This window comes from Chrysochloris asiatica, unplaced genomic scaffold (assembly GCF_000296735.1).
Source record: "Chrysochloris asiatica unplaced genomic scaffold, ChrAsi1.0 scaffold00010, whole genome shotgun sequence".
NCBI lineage: Eukaryota > Metazoa > Chordata > Mammalia > Afrosoricida > Chrysochloridae > Chrysochloris > Chrysochloris asiatica.
Window position 1 is genome coordinate 24,673,534 of NW_006408528.1, and position 17,231 is coordinate 24,690,764.

Sequence of the window (17,231 nt, forward strand, 5' to 3'; positions counted from 1 at the left end):
AAAGATGGCAATTTGAGAATTATTGTGTACCTAATCCAAGCCATAGTATTTTCAATACCCTCATATGCATGTGAAAGTTGGACAATGAATAAAGCAGACTGTAGAAGAATGGATGCATTTGAATTATGGTGCTGGTGAAGAATATTAAAAGTACCATGGACTGCCAGAAGAACAAATAGATCTGTGTTGAAAGAAGTACAGCCAGAGTGCTCCTTATAATCCAATGTGGCCCGACTTTGTCTCTCATACTTCTGACAGATTATCAGGAGGGACCAATCCCTAAAGAATTATATCATGCTAGGTAAAGTGGAGGGTCAGAGAGAAAGAGAGAGATGCCCAACGAGATAAATTGACACAGTGGCAGCAACAATGGGCTCCAGCGTAGCAACAGTTGTGAGGCTGGAGTAGGACTGGGCAGTGGTTCATTCTGTTGTTCCTAAGGTCACTGTGATTCACAACTGACTTGAAGACACCTAACAACCACAGCAACAACAAATTGCTGCTGAAGCCATAAAATCAACATTTACTCAATGAATGTCCATGACAATAACAAGAAAAGATTCACGTTTTTGAACATGTTTATTTTATCATTTAAATAGATCTTTTTTTCACTAAACAGTAAGATTGATAGATCAGATAGCAGGAGTTAATAGATAATTGATGCTTAAATGCCCAGCTATATTTTTTTTTCCTTGATCACCAACACTACTCTGGTACTTCCTCTAGCTAATCCTTCTATAATTAACTGTTCTTAGTTTCAGATTATTTGGTGCTATCTAGAACATTTTTCTCATTCTTTAATAATGATCTAGCTGACTGACAGAGACTGCCATGAAGTCTCAGTAGAACACTAATTCAGTGAGTCACACTGATGATGTTATTAGCTAACAATATGATGAATTTTTCCAATCACATGTTTTGGAGAATAGAACTAAAAAAATTAGCTAAATTTTCAAAGGCAAGAAGTAGCCATATTTATACCCATATTTTAATATTAATTTCATGCTGTGCAAGTGTATGTGTCCAAGATATTTTCTAATGATATTATTTACTGTAATAAATATAACATGTTACATATAATAAACTCCTGGTGTGATGCTGTAGAATCAGCACTAGACTGTGGGTCATAAGATTGGCAATTCAAACCCACCAGTTACTTCTTAGAAACCTGATACTGAGTCATGGTAAGTTGGAACAGACTCCACGGCATTTAACAATAACAATTGCATATTGTATACTACATGCCATTGTTGTTAAATTCTATGAAATCAGTTCTGACTCATAACCATTCTGTATAGGGTTTTTGAAGCATAGTATCTTTGTGGAAGCAAAAAAGCCAACCCTGTGGTTTGCAATTAAGTGCTTACCCTACTGAGCCACCGTTCTTCCCATATATTATATATATATGTGTATGATATAAACTGTCTCACATTAAAAACATATTTGTACTCCCTGAATGATGATTTTTTTTTTTTCCAGCTAAGATACGGTCACTGTAACATACCTCTTCACAGCATTGCTTACTAATTTGTGTAGCATACCAAGATGATGTGGTTTAGTTTGTATTAATTTATTTCTAGATGGGTTACTCTTGTGCTTTCTCAGCAGCTTCCTTCTGCTTCATTTCCCAAACAATCCTACAAAATTGGCATGTGAGCAATAAAGTCAGTTGGTCTTGAAATGTTTCTTCTAGTACATTTTTTCTATGTATTAATGACTATTAAGCCTTTCAGGTGAAGATAAAGACAGTCTTTTATTTAAAAAAAAATCTTATTTCAAAACCTATAACTCTTAAAATATATAAATGGCTGAATTATGCATGTGTTACATGATTGCTTTCTCAAAAGCATTTTAAAAGTAAAGTAAAAGTAAAAATAATCCTGAAGTGAAAAAAATAGCTAAGAAATTTTTAACTGAGACAACCTGAACATTATTAATGAAATGTCACCAAATACACAAACTACTTCTACACTGTATCAGCACAGTGTAATTTATCTATCCCAAATAATGAATATTTATATATTTAAAAGATATGTATTGTGAAGGTACAAGAAATGTTTCCAACATAAAATAGGATTCATTATGCATGGTTTTGAAATAAAAACTATGCATATGTTTTGATATACATATTTGTGAGCAAATAATTGCATCTTATGTTACTGAAAATTGAATTTATTCAAGTATATGTAATGTTTGCATTATTTTTCTCCTTCTGTGGGTTGACACTTCATTACCAGAAGTCTGTGCCTTTTTATTCTTTGCCTCATAATTCAGATTCTTGGCACATGATATTGAATTTTATAGCTAAAATAAAGTAAATCATGTACAGCTGTCTCTATTTTAGGTGTTCTTTATGTTTGTACTAGTAGTGTTACCATGGCCTAAATCATTGTGTGTCCACAATTCTGGAGCAATTATGCATATCTGTAACCATTTCAATTCTTGGGCACTTTCATGAATATTCTCTAAATGTGGCTGAAAATTGCAGATGGTATTACTCAAATGTTGGTTCAGAAACCACAATGGCATTGATAGCAATGCATTCTAAAAGTATTTTAGGTCAGAAGTCTCAACAAACAATCCATGGTCAAAGCCAGTCAGCAGACTCTGTACAGAATCAGAAATAAGACTGGTTTTTACATTTTCAAAGGATTTTTTAAAAAAGGAGAAGGAAAAAGAAGAGAAATAGTAATACTGCATGTGACATGCAAAGTCTAAAATACTTACTATCTTAATTTTAGACTTTGTGTGCCACATAAGGAACCATGCTTATGGTAGCTTTTCAGGAAACTTGCCAGTCTATCTCTTTAAATTTTCTGAAAACTTCATGATCAGCCCCTGTTATTGTCCTGTGCCACTTGAAAAAGTCTGTCAAGATTGTCCCTTTGCTATACCCCAAACAGTTGCCATAACCTATTGGGCTGACCCTTACCCCTTGAGTTTGACAGGTGTAGTAGATCCCTTGGGAAGCCATAGGTTCCACTGGATGTTGCTCTTTGAATCATACTCGCAAATCCAAGACTTATCCTTGATTATGATTAATTCCATAAAATCGTCTTCATTTGATTCTATCTTGTAAAAAAGACTGATGGAAAGATTAACTTTTTCAGCTAGCTGATCTGTGCCCAATGATTTTGGCATTTATTCAGATAAAACAACAACAACAACAAAAAACTTGCTAAGGCCAAGATGTTTGCTTAAAATTGAAAATGTCAAACCATGTGAGATCCCAACTTCAACAGCTATCACATCAATGGCAATTTTATCTCTTCTTTCACTAGTTTCTGGAATGCAACTACAAATTCTTCTTTCATTGAGGGTGACAGTCTTCCAACTCTTGACTTGTCCTTAAATCTTACTGACTATCCTTAAAATATTTGATCCATCTAATAACTGTTTTTTTGTTTGTTTGTTTGTTTTAATAGGGCAGTAATCCTGAAATGGAACACGTGAAGAGCAATATCTTTCATTCATGAATAATTTATTTTAGAAACAGCAACACAAAGTTGGTATCTATGAGTTGGAGATTAAAGATATCCCAACTGTTTGACTTTTCCGACATGTTATACCACTCCATAGTTTTTAATACAAGTTTCCACTCCTTCTTTTCTTCAAATCCCTGGATTCTGCTATATGTTGCAACATTTCAAGAAGAAAACAACAACTCACAATTGTTAAAAGAAATAGCTCAAAAAATAATGAAGGCTGGAGAGTGTCAAATCCATAGTACAGAGATCAGTCTGGAAGAATCTTCTCACCCACGTAGTCTCAGGAGTAGATCAGATCACATGGACAGATCGTATCTGTATATGGCAGGTTGTTAATAAATCTTCATTCAATCTTGATGCCAGATTCTTCTTCATATAATCCAATGATTGGATTATTTGCTCAGCAAAGAGTTTGAATTAGTATCATAAAAGAACATAACCCTGATATGGTCTGTTCTACTGTCTGCCCTGGCCTTGTTTTGACTGATGAAATGGAGCTTTGCTACCATATCTTCCCACAGATGTAGTAAATTCGATTTCTGTGTATGTCATCTGGTGAGTTACATGTAGATAGGTGTCTTTTATATTGTTTAAAAAAGGTATTTGCAATTAAGAAGCCATTCGTCTGGCAAAATTCTATTATGCAATCTCCAGAATCATTCATATCACCAAGACCACATTTTCCAACTAAGGATCCTTCTTTGTTTGCAACCTTTGCATTCCAATTATCAATAATTATCAATATATCTTGATTGAATGCTTGATCAATTTCATCTAAAGAAGTTAGTAGAATTCTTCAATTTCATCATCATTGGCTTTAGTGTTTGTTGCATAAATTTGACTAATAGTGATATTAACTGGTCTTCCTTGTAGGTTTTTGGATATTGTCCTATCACAAACAGCATTATACTTCAATATAGGTATTGATATGTTCTTTTTGATGATAAATGTGACATGATTCCTATTCAATTTGTCATTCCGAGCATAGTAAACCACATAGTTGTCAGAATAAAAATTGTCAATACCAGTCAATTTCAGCTCACTAATGCCTATGATTTCAACCTTTATGCATTCCATTTCATATTTGAAAACTTTCAATTTTCCTATATTCATGTTTTGTACATCCCATGTTTGATTATTAATGGATGTTTATAGTTCTTTCTCATCATTTTGTATTGTGGTCCATCAGCAAATAACGGTCAGTAAAGCTTTACTCCATTCAGGTCATCATGGTCAACTCTACTTTGAAGAGGCAGCCCTTACCCAATAATATTTTTAGTGTCTCCCAACCTGAGGTGCTCATCTCTGGCACTAAGCAATAGAGAGTTGGAAATGATTGGTTATGGATATTCTGAATCTGACTTACATGGTTTTCTATGCCAAGAATGACCCATTGAAGGGGAATGGTTGTTACTGCATTCGTCATCAAAAAGAACATTTTAAGATCCATCTTCCAGTGCAATTCTGTCTGTGATAGGATAATATTCATATTCCTAAAAGGAAGACCAGTTAATATAACTATTATATAAAGGTGTATACCAACTACTAATGCCAGTAATGATTAAATTCAATAATTTTACCAATTTCTTCAGTATGAAATTAGTTAAACATGCAGTCCTGATATATTGATAATTACTGGGGATTGGGATGCAAAAGTTGGAAACAAAGAAGAAGGATGTTTAGCTGGAAAACCTGTACTTATTGATACAAATTATGCTGGAGATTGCATGATAAGAGTTTTGAAAGAGCAATGATTTCTTCATTACATTTGCCTTTTTATGCAACATAAACATTGGCTATGCACAAGGACTTCACAAGAAGGCACATACAGGAATCAAATTGACTACATCTGTGTGAAGAGATGCTCAGGAAGGTTAATAGCATCAGACAAAACAAGGTCACTTGTGGAAAAGACCTATCAACTTTTCATATGTAAGTTCCAGCAGAAATTGAAGAAAGTCAAAAGAAGCCCACAAGAGCCAAAATAAGACCTTGAATATGTCTGACCTGAATTTAGAGACCATTTCAAGAACAGATTTGATGCATTACACACTAATTACCAAAGACCAGAGGAGTTGTGGAATGACATAAAAAAATATCACGCAAGAAGAAAGTAAAATAGCCTTAAAAAGAGAGGAAAGAATGAAAAGGCCAAAATAAATGTCAGAGGAGACTCTGAACCTTGCCATTGAGTATAGAGAAGCTAAAGCAACTAGAAGAAATAATGAAGTAAAAGAGTTGAACAGCAAATATATATTGTTGATTTATATGGAATAAGTAGGTATCTGGTGTCATGTGTCTAAAAATCTATAAATAGATGAATATATTAATTTTCATATGTAAGAGAATCTATAAATGTGGTAAGAGTATGAATTATAAAGGTATAATTAATATATTAGATATATGGATAGATAATATATTGCATATTATATAAATATGATAAATTTTATGTAATATATGAGTCCTGGTATGGTGCTGTAGGATAAGCACTGGACCTAAAGGTCATTTTGAACCAAAATGTCAGTGGTTCAAACTCACCAATTTCTCCTTAGAAACCCTACATAGGGTCTCTATGAGGCAGAACCGACTTGATGGCACTTACAATATAATGACAATGAGCCCTATTGGTACAGTAGTTAAAGCACTTGACAGCTAAACAAAAATATGGTGTGGTGAACCCACCAGACACTCCATTTGACAGTCCGCTATAGTGTCACAATGAGTTGGAATTAACAAGACAGCTATGGGTTCTATTAATTTATGTGATACGTTTTTTGCAGTGACATTTATAGCATGTAAAAACGTTAAATAGCTATGAAAGTACTCCCTTTATGAAAGTGTGCTTTATGATACTTCACTTTTGTAAAAGATAAACATTAGAACCTGTTTTTAGTAACCAAAAGAAATCTAAAGTAGATTTCCACTTTTGAAAAAAAAAGGTGAAAAGCGAAACTAGTATTCATCATTTGATTGCAGTGATGCATCCTGGGAAGCAAGAGTGGTGTTACTAAGCTCCTTCCACAGGAACTACACTTAACATTTCATCATCTAGTCACCAAAGCTTTGAACTGTGTCTATGAACACTATCTGTTAGTTATTTTAAATGTTATGTGTTATTTGGTTTGATTTCGTGTTTTATATTTTGGGCCTGGGGATGCTGAAAAAGTTTTCCCATAGAAATTAATGACAATTAATTATTCACTTTATGACATTTACAATTACAAATGGTTTCACATGAATGCTCTACTTTTGGATATTAGGATGAAGTACAGTGAATTGTTTGGTGTGGCTCTTCTAGCATAGCTAGGAAGAGGTTATCCTGACCAAAAACTGTATTCTGAGCATTTCTGATTCTGGGTTAGAACCTGTTAGTTTGTTGTTAAGTACTGTGGAGTCAGGTCTGACTCATAGTGACTCTACACAGGGTTTCTGAGGCTGCAAATCTTTATGGGAGCAGAAAGCCTCATCTTTCTCCCACAGAACAGCTGGTAGTTTCGAACTGCTGACTGTGTGTGAGATTAGCAGCCTGATTCATAGCCACTATGCTACCAGAGTTCCTTTAGCTTACTTTATTTTTTTATTCACTGAAAAATAATTTTTATTGTGATCCCACCAGCTGCATACATTTGTCACCTGAGTTAACATATGTTTATTCCCTGACCTGTGAATTACTGTCCCCTCCCTTCTGCCCCTGGTAACCCTCAAAGAATTATTCTTTTAGTATGGAAATATTTTCTTAATTTTTCACAATAATAAATGTATACACTATCTGTCCTTTTATACCTGACTAATTTCACTCAGCGTTATGTCTTCAAGGCTCATCCATATTGTGTGATGTTTTGCAGCTTCATCATTATTCTTCAAGGTAACATAGCATTCCATTGTGTGCACCAGAGTTTGCTTATCCATTCTTCGGTTGGTGGACATTTGGGTAGTCTCTAGTTTTTTGCTATTGTGAATAGTGCTGTGGTGAATATTGGTGTGCATATATCTACTCTCCTACTTAGCTAACTTCAAACAAACTGATGAAGCACTGGACATGCTCACTCATCTATGCCAAGAAATTTGTAAGAGCTATCTGAACAAGGAATTAGAAGAAACCCATATTTCTGCCAATTCTAGAGAGGTGATTCAAGGGAATGCAGAAATCATTGAATGATATCATTAGTATCACATGAAATACAATTTAGCTGAAGATAATTTAAAAAATGGTTTCAAAGTACTTATACAGGGAAATACCAGAAATTCAGGTCCAATTCAGAAGAGAACATGGAATGAAAGATATCATCATTGATGTCAGATAGATCTTGTCTGGAAGCAGAGAAGATGTTTCAACTCTGTGGATCATGACAACTATGGGTAATATTGCAAAGAATGGGTATTCCATTCTGTACATACACAAAGAGATAGTCATTCAGACAGAACAAGGGATACTGAATGACTTAAAATCAGGAAAGATGTGTGTCAGGGTTGTATCCTTCCACCACACTTATTCAATCTGTATCCTGAGCAAATAGTCCAAGAAGATGGATTATATGAAGAATGTGGTATCAGGATTGGAAGAAGACTCATTAACAGTCTGTGATATACAACTAATACAAGCTTGCTTGCTGGAAGTGAAGAGGACTTAAAATACTTACTGATAAAGATGAAAAACTGCGGTCTTCAGTATGAATTGCATCTCAACGTAAAGTAAATGAAAATCCTCATAACTGGACCAATAGACAACATGATGTCAAATGAAAAAAATATCTAAGTTGTCAAATATTTCATTTTGTTTGGATCCATTATCAATGTTAAGAGCAATGACCAAAGCCATGATTTTTTTCAGTAGTCTCATATGCATGTAAAAGTTGGACAATGAATGAAGAAGACCAAAAAATAATTGATGCATTTGAATTATGGTTTTAGAGATGAATATTAAAAGTACCATAGACTGCCAGAAGAGCAGGCAAATCTATCTGGTGAAGAAGCACAACCAGAAGTCTCCTGAGAAGCCAGGATGGTGAGACTTTGTCTCTCATACAGAGGGACTAGTCCCTGGACAAGGACATCATGCTTGGTAAATGGAGAGTCAGGGAAAAAGAGGAAGACTCCCAAAGAGATGGGGTGTTACAATGGAAGCAGCAGTGGACCTAAACATTGCAACAGTTGTGAGATGGCGCTGGAGTGGGTAATGTTTCCTTTTGTTGTGCATAGGGTCACTATGAGTTGGAACTGGCTCGACCTCACTTAACAACATGACAACAATTCCCTAATAAGTATGAATATAGTCTATCATTTCTATGTGGCCACTGAAATGAATTATCAAACAGCAGAAAAGACAGTGCCATGGGTTGGTGTCAGAAATGGTGAAACATTGGAGTGGGGAGGCATGTCTGCCCTCAGCCTGATCACAATCAATGTTGGGCTGATGTTGAGTCAGATTCTACTTCCCTCTGGTGAAGCCAGAAGTGTCCTTTTTACCATGGGGAAACCTTTTTTTACCCTGTCATTTTGCTAGAGACAGGAGATGTTAAAGGATGTGCATCTGGAGTCCCACAGACCTACATTCACACTCAGGATTGCTTATATGTATTCACTGTGATTATAAACATTTTTAAAATACTTTTAACTTTTACCAGTATTTTGTTTCCGTTTTCAACATCTTTATGTATCTATTTTATATAACTATGGTGAAGTTACTCTATAAAACAATGTATGTGAGGCCTTTAAATCTAGTGGTCATACATTTTGTTGTTGTTAAGTGCCACTGAGTTGGTTCCTACTCATAGTGACCCTGTATAGGGTTTCCAAGGAGCGAATTGTGAGTTTGAACCACTAACCTTGTGGTTCATACCGAATTTGAAGTCTAGTGCATTATCCCACAGTGCCACACCAGAACTCCTAAATTAAATATTAGGTATTTTTATATCTATTATAAATAATCATTTATATAATATCAACCATTTTATTTTTGAAGAATCAATATTTTTCAACTATTTTAATGAATCTCTGAAAATAATCTATTTTTCCTTATTACGTGAAAAATAAAGTAATATTTTCAGCATTTATAATTAAAAGTATTATGGGGGAAGGCTTTTCAGACCTAAAGAACTACTGTGACTTAATAAAAGGATCAAATAGAGGGTTATTGTTCATTGTAAATGTGGTAGAACTTTGATAAAATATCACCTGCTATTGCTTGCAATTTAGCATAGTCCTGTTGATTTCTGCTTGTTACCGAAAGAACCAGAAGTTTCTTGTTATACTATTTTATCTACATCTCAATCACTTGGAAAAGGCCCAGAGAATCATGTTTTAATGAAGTCCATCTCTTAGTGACTCTGGAATAAAATGCTATCCTTCTTTTACAGAACTCACAATATACATATTAAATAAATGGAGAATAGGCATTGGAAGTGAGATATTACATGTCTGGGAGGTCAATAAGAACACAAAACCCCTGGTTATTATAAAGACAAAAATTAGCAAGTTTGAGTCTTGAAAGGATTAAGAATAAAAAACATCTGATAAGAATTAAATTACTGAAGTTGTTTGAATTCTAAACAGTTTGTTGTTTTTCATGACTATATTTCGTCTGCAAAACCATATACATACTGTCTTGATGATTTCAATAATTTAGATAAAATTCACTGATTAAACCATTTTATGTAGACCTCTTATTTGTGTTGAATATGTCACATAATTTTTATAATTCTCATTTGAGTAACTGTATTGAATTCATTGGATAGATATGGAATGTAAACTATCTGAGATTAGATGTCAAGTCTTATGTGTTTTGTATTTAAGATCCCAACATAGTGCTGATCAACAAGCAAATGCTCAGAAAATGTTTTCTGAATGAGTACGAGGATGTGCAGTTTTCTTGAATTAATAATCTGTCACTATTTTCTTTTTAGATTCACCAGCCTCTCCAAAAAAACCCTATTCAGGGTCCCTGTGAGTTGGCAATTAACAACAACAATTCCTTAATTGAATGCTATTCATATTGATTTTTGTTTCTATTTCCTACTACGTGGAGAAATATGTGCTAGGGAACACTCCTGACCTCTGCCTAACCCCAATTTGTGCCTTGCCAGAATTCAAGGAGTAACTATGGGACTAGGAACTGGACTTATTTTGTTAGCTTATTTCTCATTCTCATTTTGTGATCCACATTCCAGTGTAGAGCACAGGCTCCAGTCCATTCCTGGCCATATAATATGCTTGGAGGTATAACCCTGCAGGAAAAGTCTATGCTTCTCTAGTTCTGTCTATCTCAATAGATGTTGTTATTGTTGTTAGGTGCTATCGAGTTGGCACCGATGCATAGCGACCTTATGCACAGCAGAACAAAACACTGCCCGATCCTGGCAACCTCGCTGTTGTTGCCACGCTTGAGTCCATCGATGCTGCCACTTGGCCAATCCATCTCATTGGAGGTCTTCCTCTTTTTCTCTGACCCTCCATCTTATGAAACATGATATCCTTCTCTAGTGACTAGTCCCTTTGACAATGTGTCCAAAGTATGAGAGACGAAGTTTGGCCATCTTGGCCTCTAAGGAACACTCTAGCTGCACTTCTTCCAAAATGGATCTATTGGTTCTTTTGGCAGCCCATGGCACTTTCCGTATTATCCTCCAACACCATAACTCAAAAGCATCAATTCTTCTACGGTCTTCCTTACTCACTGTCCAGCTTTCGTATGCATATGAGGCTATTGAAAATACCATGGCTTGGGTCAGGTGTATCTTAGTCCTCAAGCTGACATCTTTGCTCTTCAACACTTTAAAAAGGTCTTGTGCAACAAATGTGCATAATGCAATACGTTGTTGGATTTCTTGACTGCTGCTTCCATGAGTATTGGTAGTTGATCCAAGAAAAATGAAGTCCTTGACAACTTCAATCTTTTCTCCATTGATAAGAATGTTGTTTATTGATTCAGTGGTGAGGATTTTTGTTTTCTTTACATTGAGATGCAATCCATAATGAAGGCTGTGCTCTTTGATCTTCATCAGTAAATGTTTTAAGTCCTCTTCACTTTCAGCAAGCAAGGTTGTATCATCTGGATATCGCAAGTTGTTAATGAGTCTTCATCCAATCATGATGTCACATTTTTCTTCATAGAATCCAGCTTCTTGGATTATTTGCTCAGCATACAGGTTGAATAACTATGGTGAAAGAATAAAACCTTGTGCCTCCGATCATGAAGTGGTTACTGTAAGGGTCTAGTCATTGTCTATCACCTGCCCGTTGTGCTCCTTGAACTTGTGAACTTTGACTCCTTGAGCTCCTGGTCTTGAGAGAGATCAAAATCTAGGAACAATCTTAGTTCCATGCATTGCCACTGTGGGTTTCCACCAGGAAACTATGGTAGATCATGGTATTTCGCTTTCCCAGAGTCCAGGTGGGGGATTCTGGGCAAATGACACACCAAGCCAGTGCTCCTGCATGGGTATTTTAAGGCCTAAGGTCCCCACATTCAAGTGAGAACCATCATCCATAGACTAGGCCTTGTGAGAATGCTCTGATCACTTACCTCCCCATCTCACCACAGATATTTCTGCTATAAAGTCACATTCTAAACCTGCGCTTACTATTTTATAGGTTAGGCTTTTTACTATAGCAAGCAATAAAAGTATAAGAAACTTTACTAGCGACTATGTCTGCTCTAACAGCAAAGGAAAAGGTATGAAGTTTTATCACACTTTTAATCCATTGGTGACACACTAGGTCTTTTAGTCTTTCTCTGAAGTCTAACCTGTAAAACATTGTGGATAATATAGCTTCTGTGTGGAAATTCCTTCTGAGTTGCAAATAAATGATTTACAAAGAAATTTTAGAAGCATAGCCTTTACAATTGCAGATGACCTATATTCCAAAGGTTTCAAATGTCTCAGCATACAAATTCCATCCACTTTGGAGGTTTCTGTTCATCTTAAATTCATGAAATATAATGATTATTTCTAAGGGATGACTTAGATTTGGAGATTACTGGGCACATTGATGCCTATTTCCCTCTATGATTTTCCCACACACCTCTCCCCTTAATGTGTACCTCAACACCAGTCAGTCATTAAATGGTCACAGTTTGCATATCAGTGTTCAAAATCCCACTTTTAAAAGACAATGTTCTTGTGAAAGACTCATTGGTTTTTGCCTATTTGGAAAACTAAACATAAAAGAAATTTTACTGAAACATGAACACTACCCCACAATGGGCATTGTTGTTGACTGGATGTAACCTGGCACCACTTCTGAGAGGTTTAGATTATTGAAGTCTCCAGCCAGTGCTTCAGTCCTTGGGGTATAACTCTGAAACAGAGTAAAGCCATCAGCACCTCCTTTCCCTTTTATTTATAATGGATAATATTACTGTGTCTTTTGCTAAACGTTTTGAGTTAGATGAAAGACAGTAACAGTAAAGAAGGGTATTGCTTTGCGATTGAAATGAGAATAGATAATTTTTTTTATTGAATAATGAATGGCTTTCTCTGGCAAACAAGTTGTCTAGAATGTCATGGGATTTATTTAATCTAATCTAATAATCTCAGAATCTGCCTAGGAATCAAGGAAAGTCTTCATTTCAAATCTATTGACGTTTTCTTCTCAGAACATTAATAGTTATGAGAAGATGGTGAGTTACAGGCTCTTAGGTTGGTTTGAAGTTTATAGAGTGTGACCTATTTATGAGGTTTTTTCTCCTCATAGCAAAGCACAAGGCAATTAATTTTAATAAATGTTCTGAGTATTAAGTACTCCTAAAATTATTAGGCTCTTTATGAAGGCAGCATTTAATTATAAAGTTATTTAATAAAATTAGCCAAATCTTTGAAGATAGGTGTTTTTATTAGTTTAATCATTTTATTTTTAATGTTGAAATTTTTAAAATAGACAATAATTGAAAGATTACATTGTACTCAAGTATCCAGATTGAACACAAATTAACATTTTTCACATTTGCTACAGAAAATTTTCACAAACTTTTTATTTAAAAAAATGTAGAGGTATAGAAAAATGGAAAAATAGTGCAATGAGTACCCCCATCCCTTCCCCTGTAACTGACTCAATGGCACTTCACAACATTCAACTCTCAAGAGCACTGTTGGTGCTGTGGGTTAGGCATTGAGCTGTGAACCACAAGATCAATGGTTCAAGCCCACCAGTAGCTCTGAAAGAGAAAGATGAAGCTGTCTTCTACTCCCTGTAAAGATTTATAGTTTAGAAACCCTATGTAGGGTTGAGTTGGTTCTGACTCACAGCGACCATGTACAGGGTTTCCAAGGAGTGGCTGGTGTTTGAATCACTGACCTTGTGATTCAAACTGATCTTTATCCCACAGTGTCACACCAAGACTCCAATGTGGTGGAAATTACTTGATGTCAATGGGTTTGGTCTTTTTATTCAGGTCTTGGGAAAAAAAGAGCATCAAAACACCAAGACATTCTAGCAATACGTTATTCAATGCACGCAGCTGGTTTTCACAAGTCTTCTATACTGAAATTCTCACAACAATAAATAGTATCATGATAAACAGTTAAAAGATTGAAGTTGTCAAAGACTACCTTTTGCTTGGATCCACCATTAACATTCATGGAAGCAGCAGTCAAGGAGTCAAGCATAGCAGTGGATTAGGCAAATCTTCTGCACAAGACCTATTAAAAATGTTAAAAAGCAAAGATGTTAGTTTGAGGACTAAGGTATAACTGACCCAACCCATGGTATTTTCAATTGCTTCATATGCCTTTGAAAGTTGTGTAGTTTGTAAGGAAGGTTTTGAAGAAGAATATTGAAAGTCCCATGGACTTCCAGAATCACAAAGATATCTGTTGGGGAAACTACGATGGCTAGACTTTGTCTCTGTAATTTGAACATGTTGTCAGTAGGGAAGAGTTCTTGGAGAAAGACATCATGCTTGGTAAATAAATAGAGGGTAAAAGGAGGAAGACCTTCAAGGAGATGGATCGACACAGTGGCAACAACAATGGACTCAACCATCACAACAATTTTGAGTATGGTGCAGGGCCAGGCAGTGTTTTGTTGTGGTATGCAATGGATCCGTGTAAGTTGGTACGACTTAATGGCATTTCATAACAACAGAGTACAGAAATGTTTTGTTAATGGGTATGTTGTTGTTGTTGAGTGCCATTGAGTCAATTCAGACCCATAGTGACCCTGCATAGGATTTCCGAGGAGCAGTTGGTGAGCTTGAACCACTGACTTTGCAGTTCAAATGTCTTTGCAGTCTGGCAAAGCTATATCTATATTTATAGTACTTAGAATAAGTACATATTCGTTGGTGAGTAATTGCAGAAAGCATTAAGAGAAGATGGAAGGAAAATACAGAGTCACTGTACCAAAAGGAAATGGTTAATGTTCAACCATTTCAAGAGGTAGCATATGATCAGGAGCCAATGATACTGAAGGAGGAAGTCCAAAGTGCCTTGAAGGAATTGGCAAAGAACAAGGCACCAGGAATTGATGGAATAAAAATTGAAATCTTTCAGGAAAGTGAGGCGGCACAGGAGGCACTCACTCATCTCTGCCAAGAAATTTGGAAGACTGATTGGAAGAGATCTGCATTTATATATGTGTGTGTGTGTGTGTGTGTGTGTGTGTGTGTTTTCCCCCCTAGCATGTAGCCGACTTTATTTTACATGTAGTACACAGGTGGCTCCCTTCCACCTCTGCTCCATATCAAGTGCCCTGGATTGTGAGGGTATATAATCAAAGTTGATCTTCATGATAGTAGCATGATTAGTTGGCTTGGCCAGGAATGGGGGCTTAAGGCCACAGCTCAGAGATGCTAGAATGATAAAAAAACCTACTTCTGGAGAGTTCTGCTTTCTGGAATTCCCCAGAGTTGTGGTCCTAGCTCAACACCAGCATAGCCTCATCCTCAGAGACGGCAGCTGAGTCTGCCTCCTCGTTAAGGCCTGTGATGGGAAAAGGCCCTGGAGGCCGGTGCTGGAAGAGGGCCACCTGGTTCTGTTGTTCACCCTTCTTCACCAGTGCCCTAGAGCCGGAAGGCACAGCTGTCTATGAGGTGCTGCACTGGCTGTAGGACATAAGGATCCCTAAGCAGTGCACTCTTGGTGAGTGGCCGGATCTGGTGGGCACTCAAGACCAAACGTCCAGCAGCCAGCACTGTTCACACTGCCACCCTGAACCGTTGGAGGGAGAGTGAGGTTCCAGGGCTGGCTGTCTTCACAATGCTCAAAGAAGGGGTGGTGTAGGGCCTGTTCGGCTGTCAGGCGTACCTCAGGATCCACTTGCAGCAGCCTTGTGATCAGGTCTTTGACAGTGTCTGAGTGGTCATCCCACTCGAGGGAACTAAACTGGTACTGGCCCTCCACTGTCATGTGCAGTATCAAGATCTGGCACCGGTGCCAGAATGGTGGTGAACTAGCCAGGAGTGTGAATAAGGTCACCCCAAAGGCCCAGAGGTCCACCTCCTTGCCATAGCCTGGGTGGGTTTCATCCATGAAACATCTAAGGATCTCTGGTGCTAGATAGCTTGGGGTGCCCACATAACTCTCATAGCCACTTGCCAGGTTCCAAATGGCAGGAGACTTCAAAATCAGAGAGACAGATCTGTATATTGTCATCTAGGATATTCTCAGGCTTCAAGTCTTGGTGTGCTATGTTGTTGGCATGCAGAAAGCTCACTGCTTCCAGCAGAGACCTCATGATAGACCTGGTTTCCTTTTCTGAGAGGGCCACCTTCTCTGTGAGATAATCAAAGAGCTCTCCCTTCCGCATTAGGTCAAATACCAGAAGCATGAAGCTAGAAGACTGTAGGAATCGATGAGAGTGATGGTGTAGGGGTGACCGGCAACCTGGTGCAAGATGTGTGTCTCTCTCTGCGTGGCTTGTCGCACCTCATGCATATATGTGCCAAAGAGAGGTGAACTGGAGGAATGCGGAAGTCATCAGACAAATCTCTTTGATATCCCATGAGAGTAAAGTTTTACTCAAGGTAATACAGAAACAGCTGCAAGCATACATTGAAAGAGAAGTTCCAGAGGTTCTAGCTGGTTTCAGAAGAGGAGGTGGAGGGAGGGATGTCATTTCTGATGTCCAATGGATCTTGGCTGAAATCAGAGAATATCAGAAAGATGTTTACTTCTGCTTTATTGACAACACAAAGGCTTTAGATTGTATAGATCATGACAAGCTATGGACAACATTGAAAAGTATGAGTATTCCGGAACACTTAATTGTGCTCATGAGGAATCTGTACCAGGACCAAGAGGTAGTTTTTCTGAACAGAACATGGGAACACTGAATTGTTTAAAATTAAGAAATGTGTGCAACAAAGTTGTATTCTTTCACCATACTATTCAACCTATATGCTGAGCAAATAATCCGAGAAGCTGGGTTTAATGAGGAAAAATGTGGCATCAGAATTGGAGGAAGACTCATTAACAGCCTGCAATATGCAAATGATACAACCTTGCTTGCTGAAAGTGAAGAAGGCTTAAAACATTTACTGATGAAGATCAAAGAGCACAGCCTTCAGTATGGAGTACATCTCAATGTCAAGAAAACAAAAATCCTCACCAATGGACCAATAAGCAACATCTTATCAATGGAGAAAAGATTGAAGTTGTCAAGGACTTCATTCTTCTTGGATCAACTATCAACACTCATAGAAGCAGCAGTCAAGAAATCAGACGATGTATTGCATTATGCAAATCTTTTGCACAAGACTTTTTTAAAGTGTTGAAGAGCAAAGATGTCAGCTTGAGGACTAAGGTG

At 36.9% G+C, this 17,231-nt stretch overlaps 1 pseudogene; it reads right to left on the bottom strand.

Annotated features, from left to right (window-relative positions):
* Window positions 1–15,341: 15,341 nt before the first annotated feature.
* LOC102820702 lies at window positions 15,342–16,360 on the bottom strand (annotated as a pseudogene).
* Window positions 16,361–17,231: the final 871 nt, after the last annotated feature.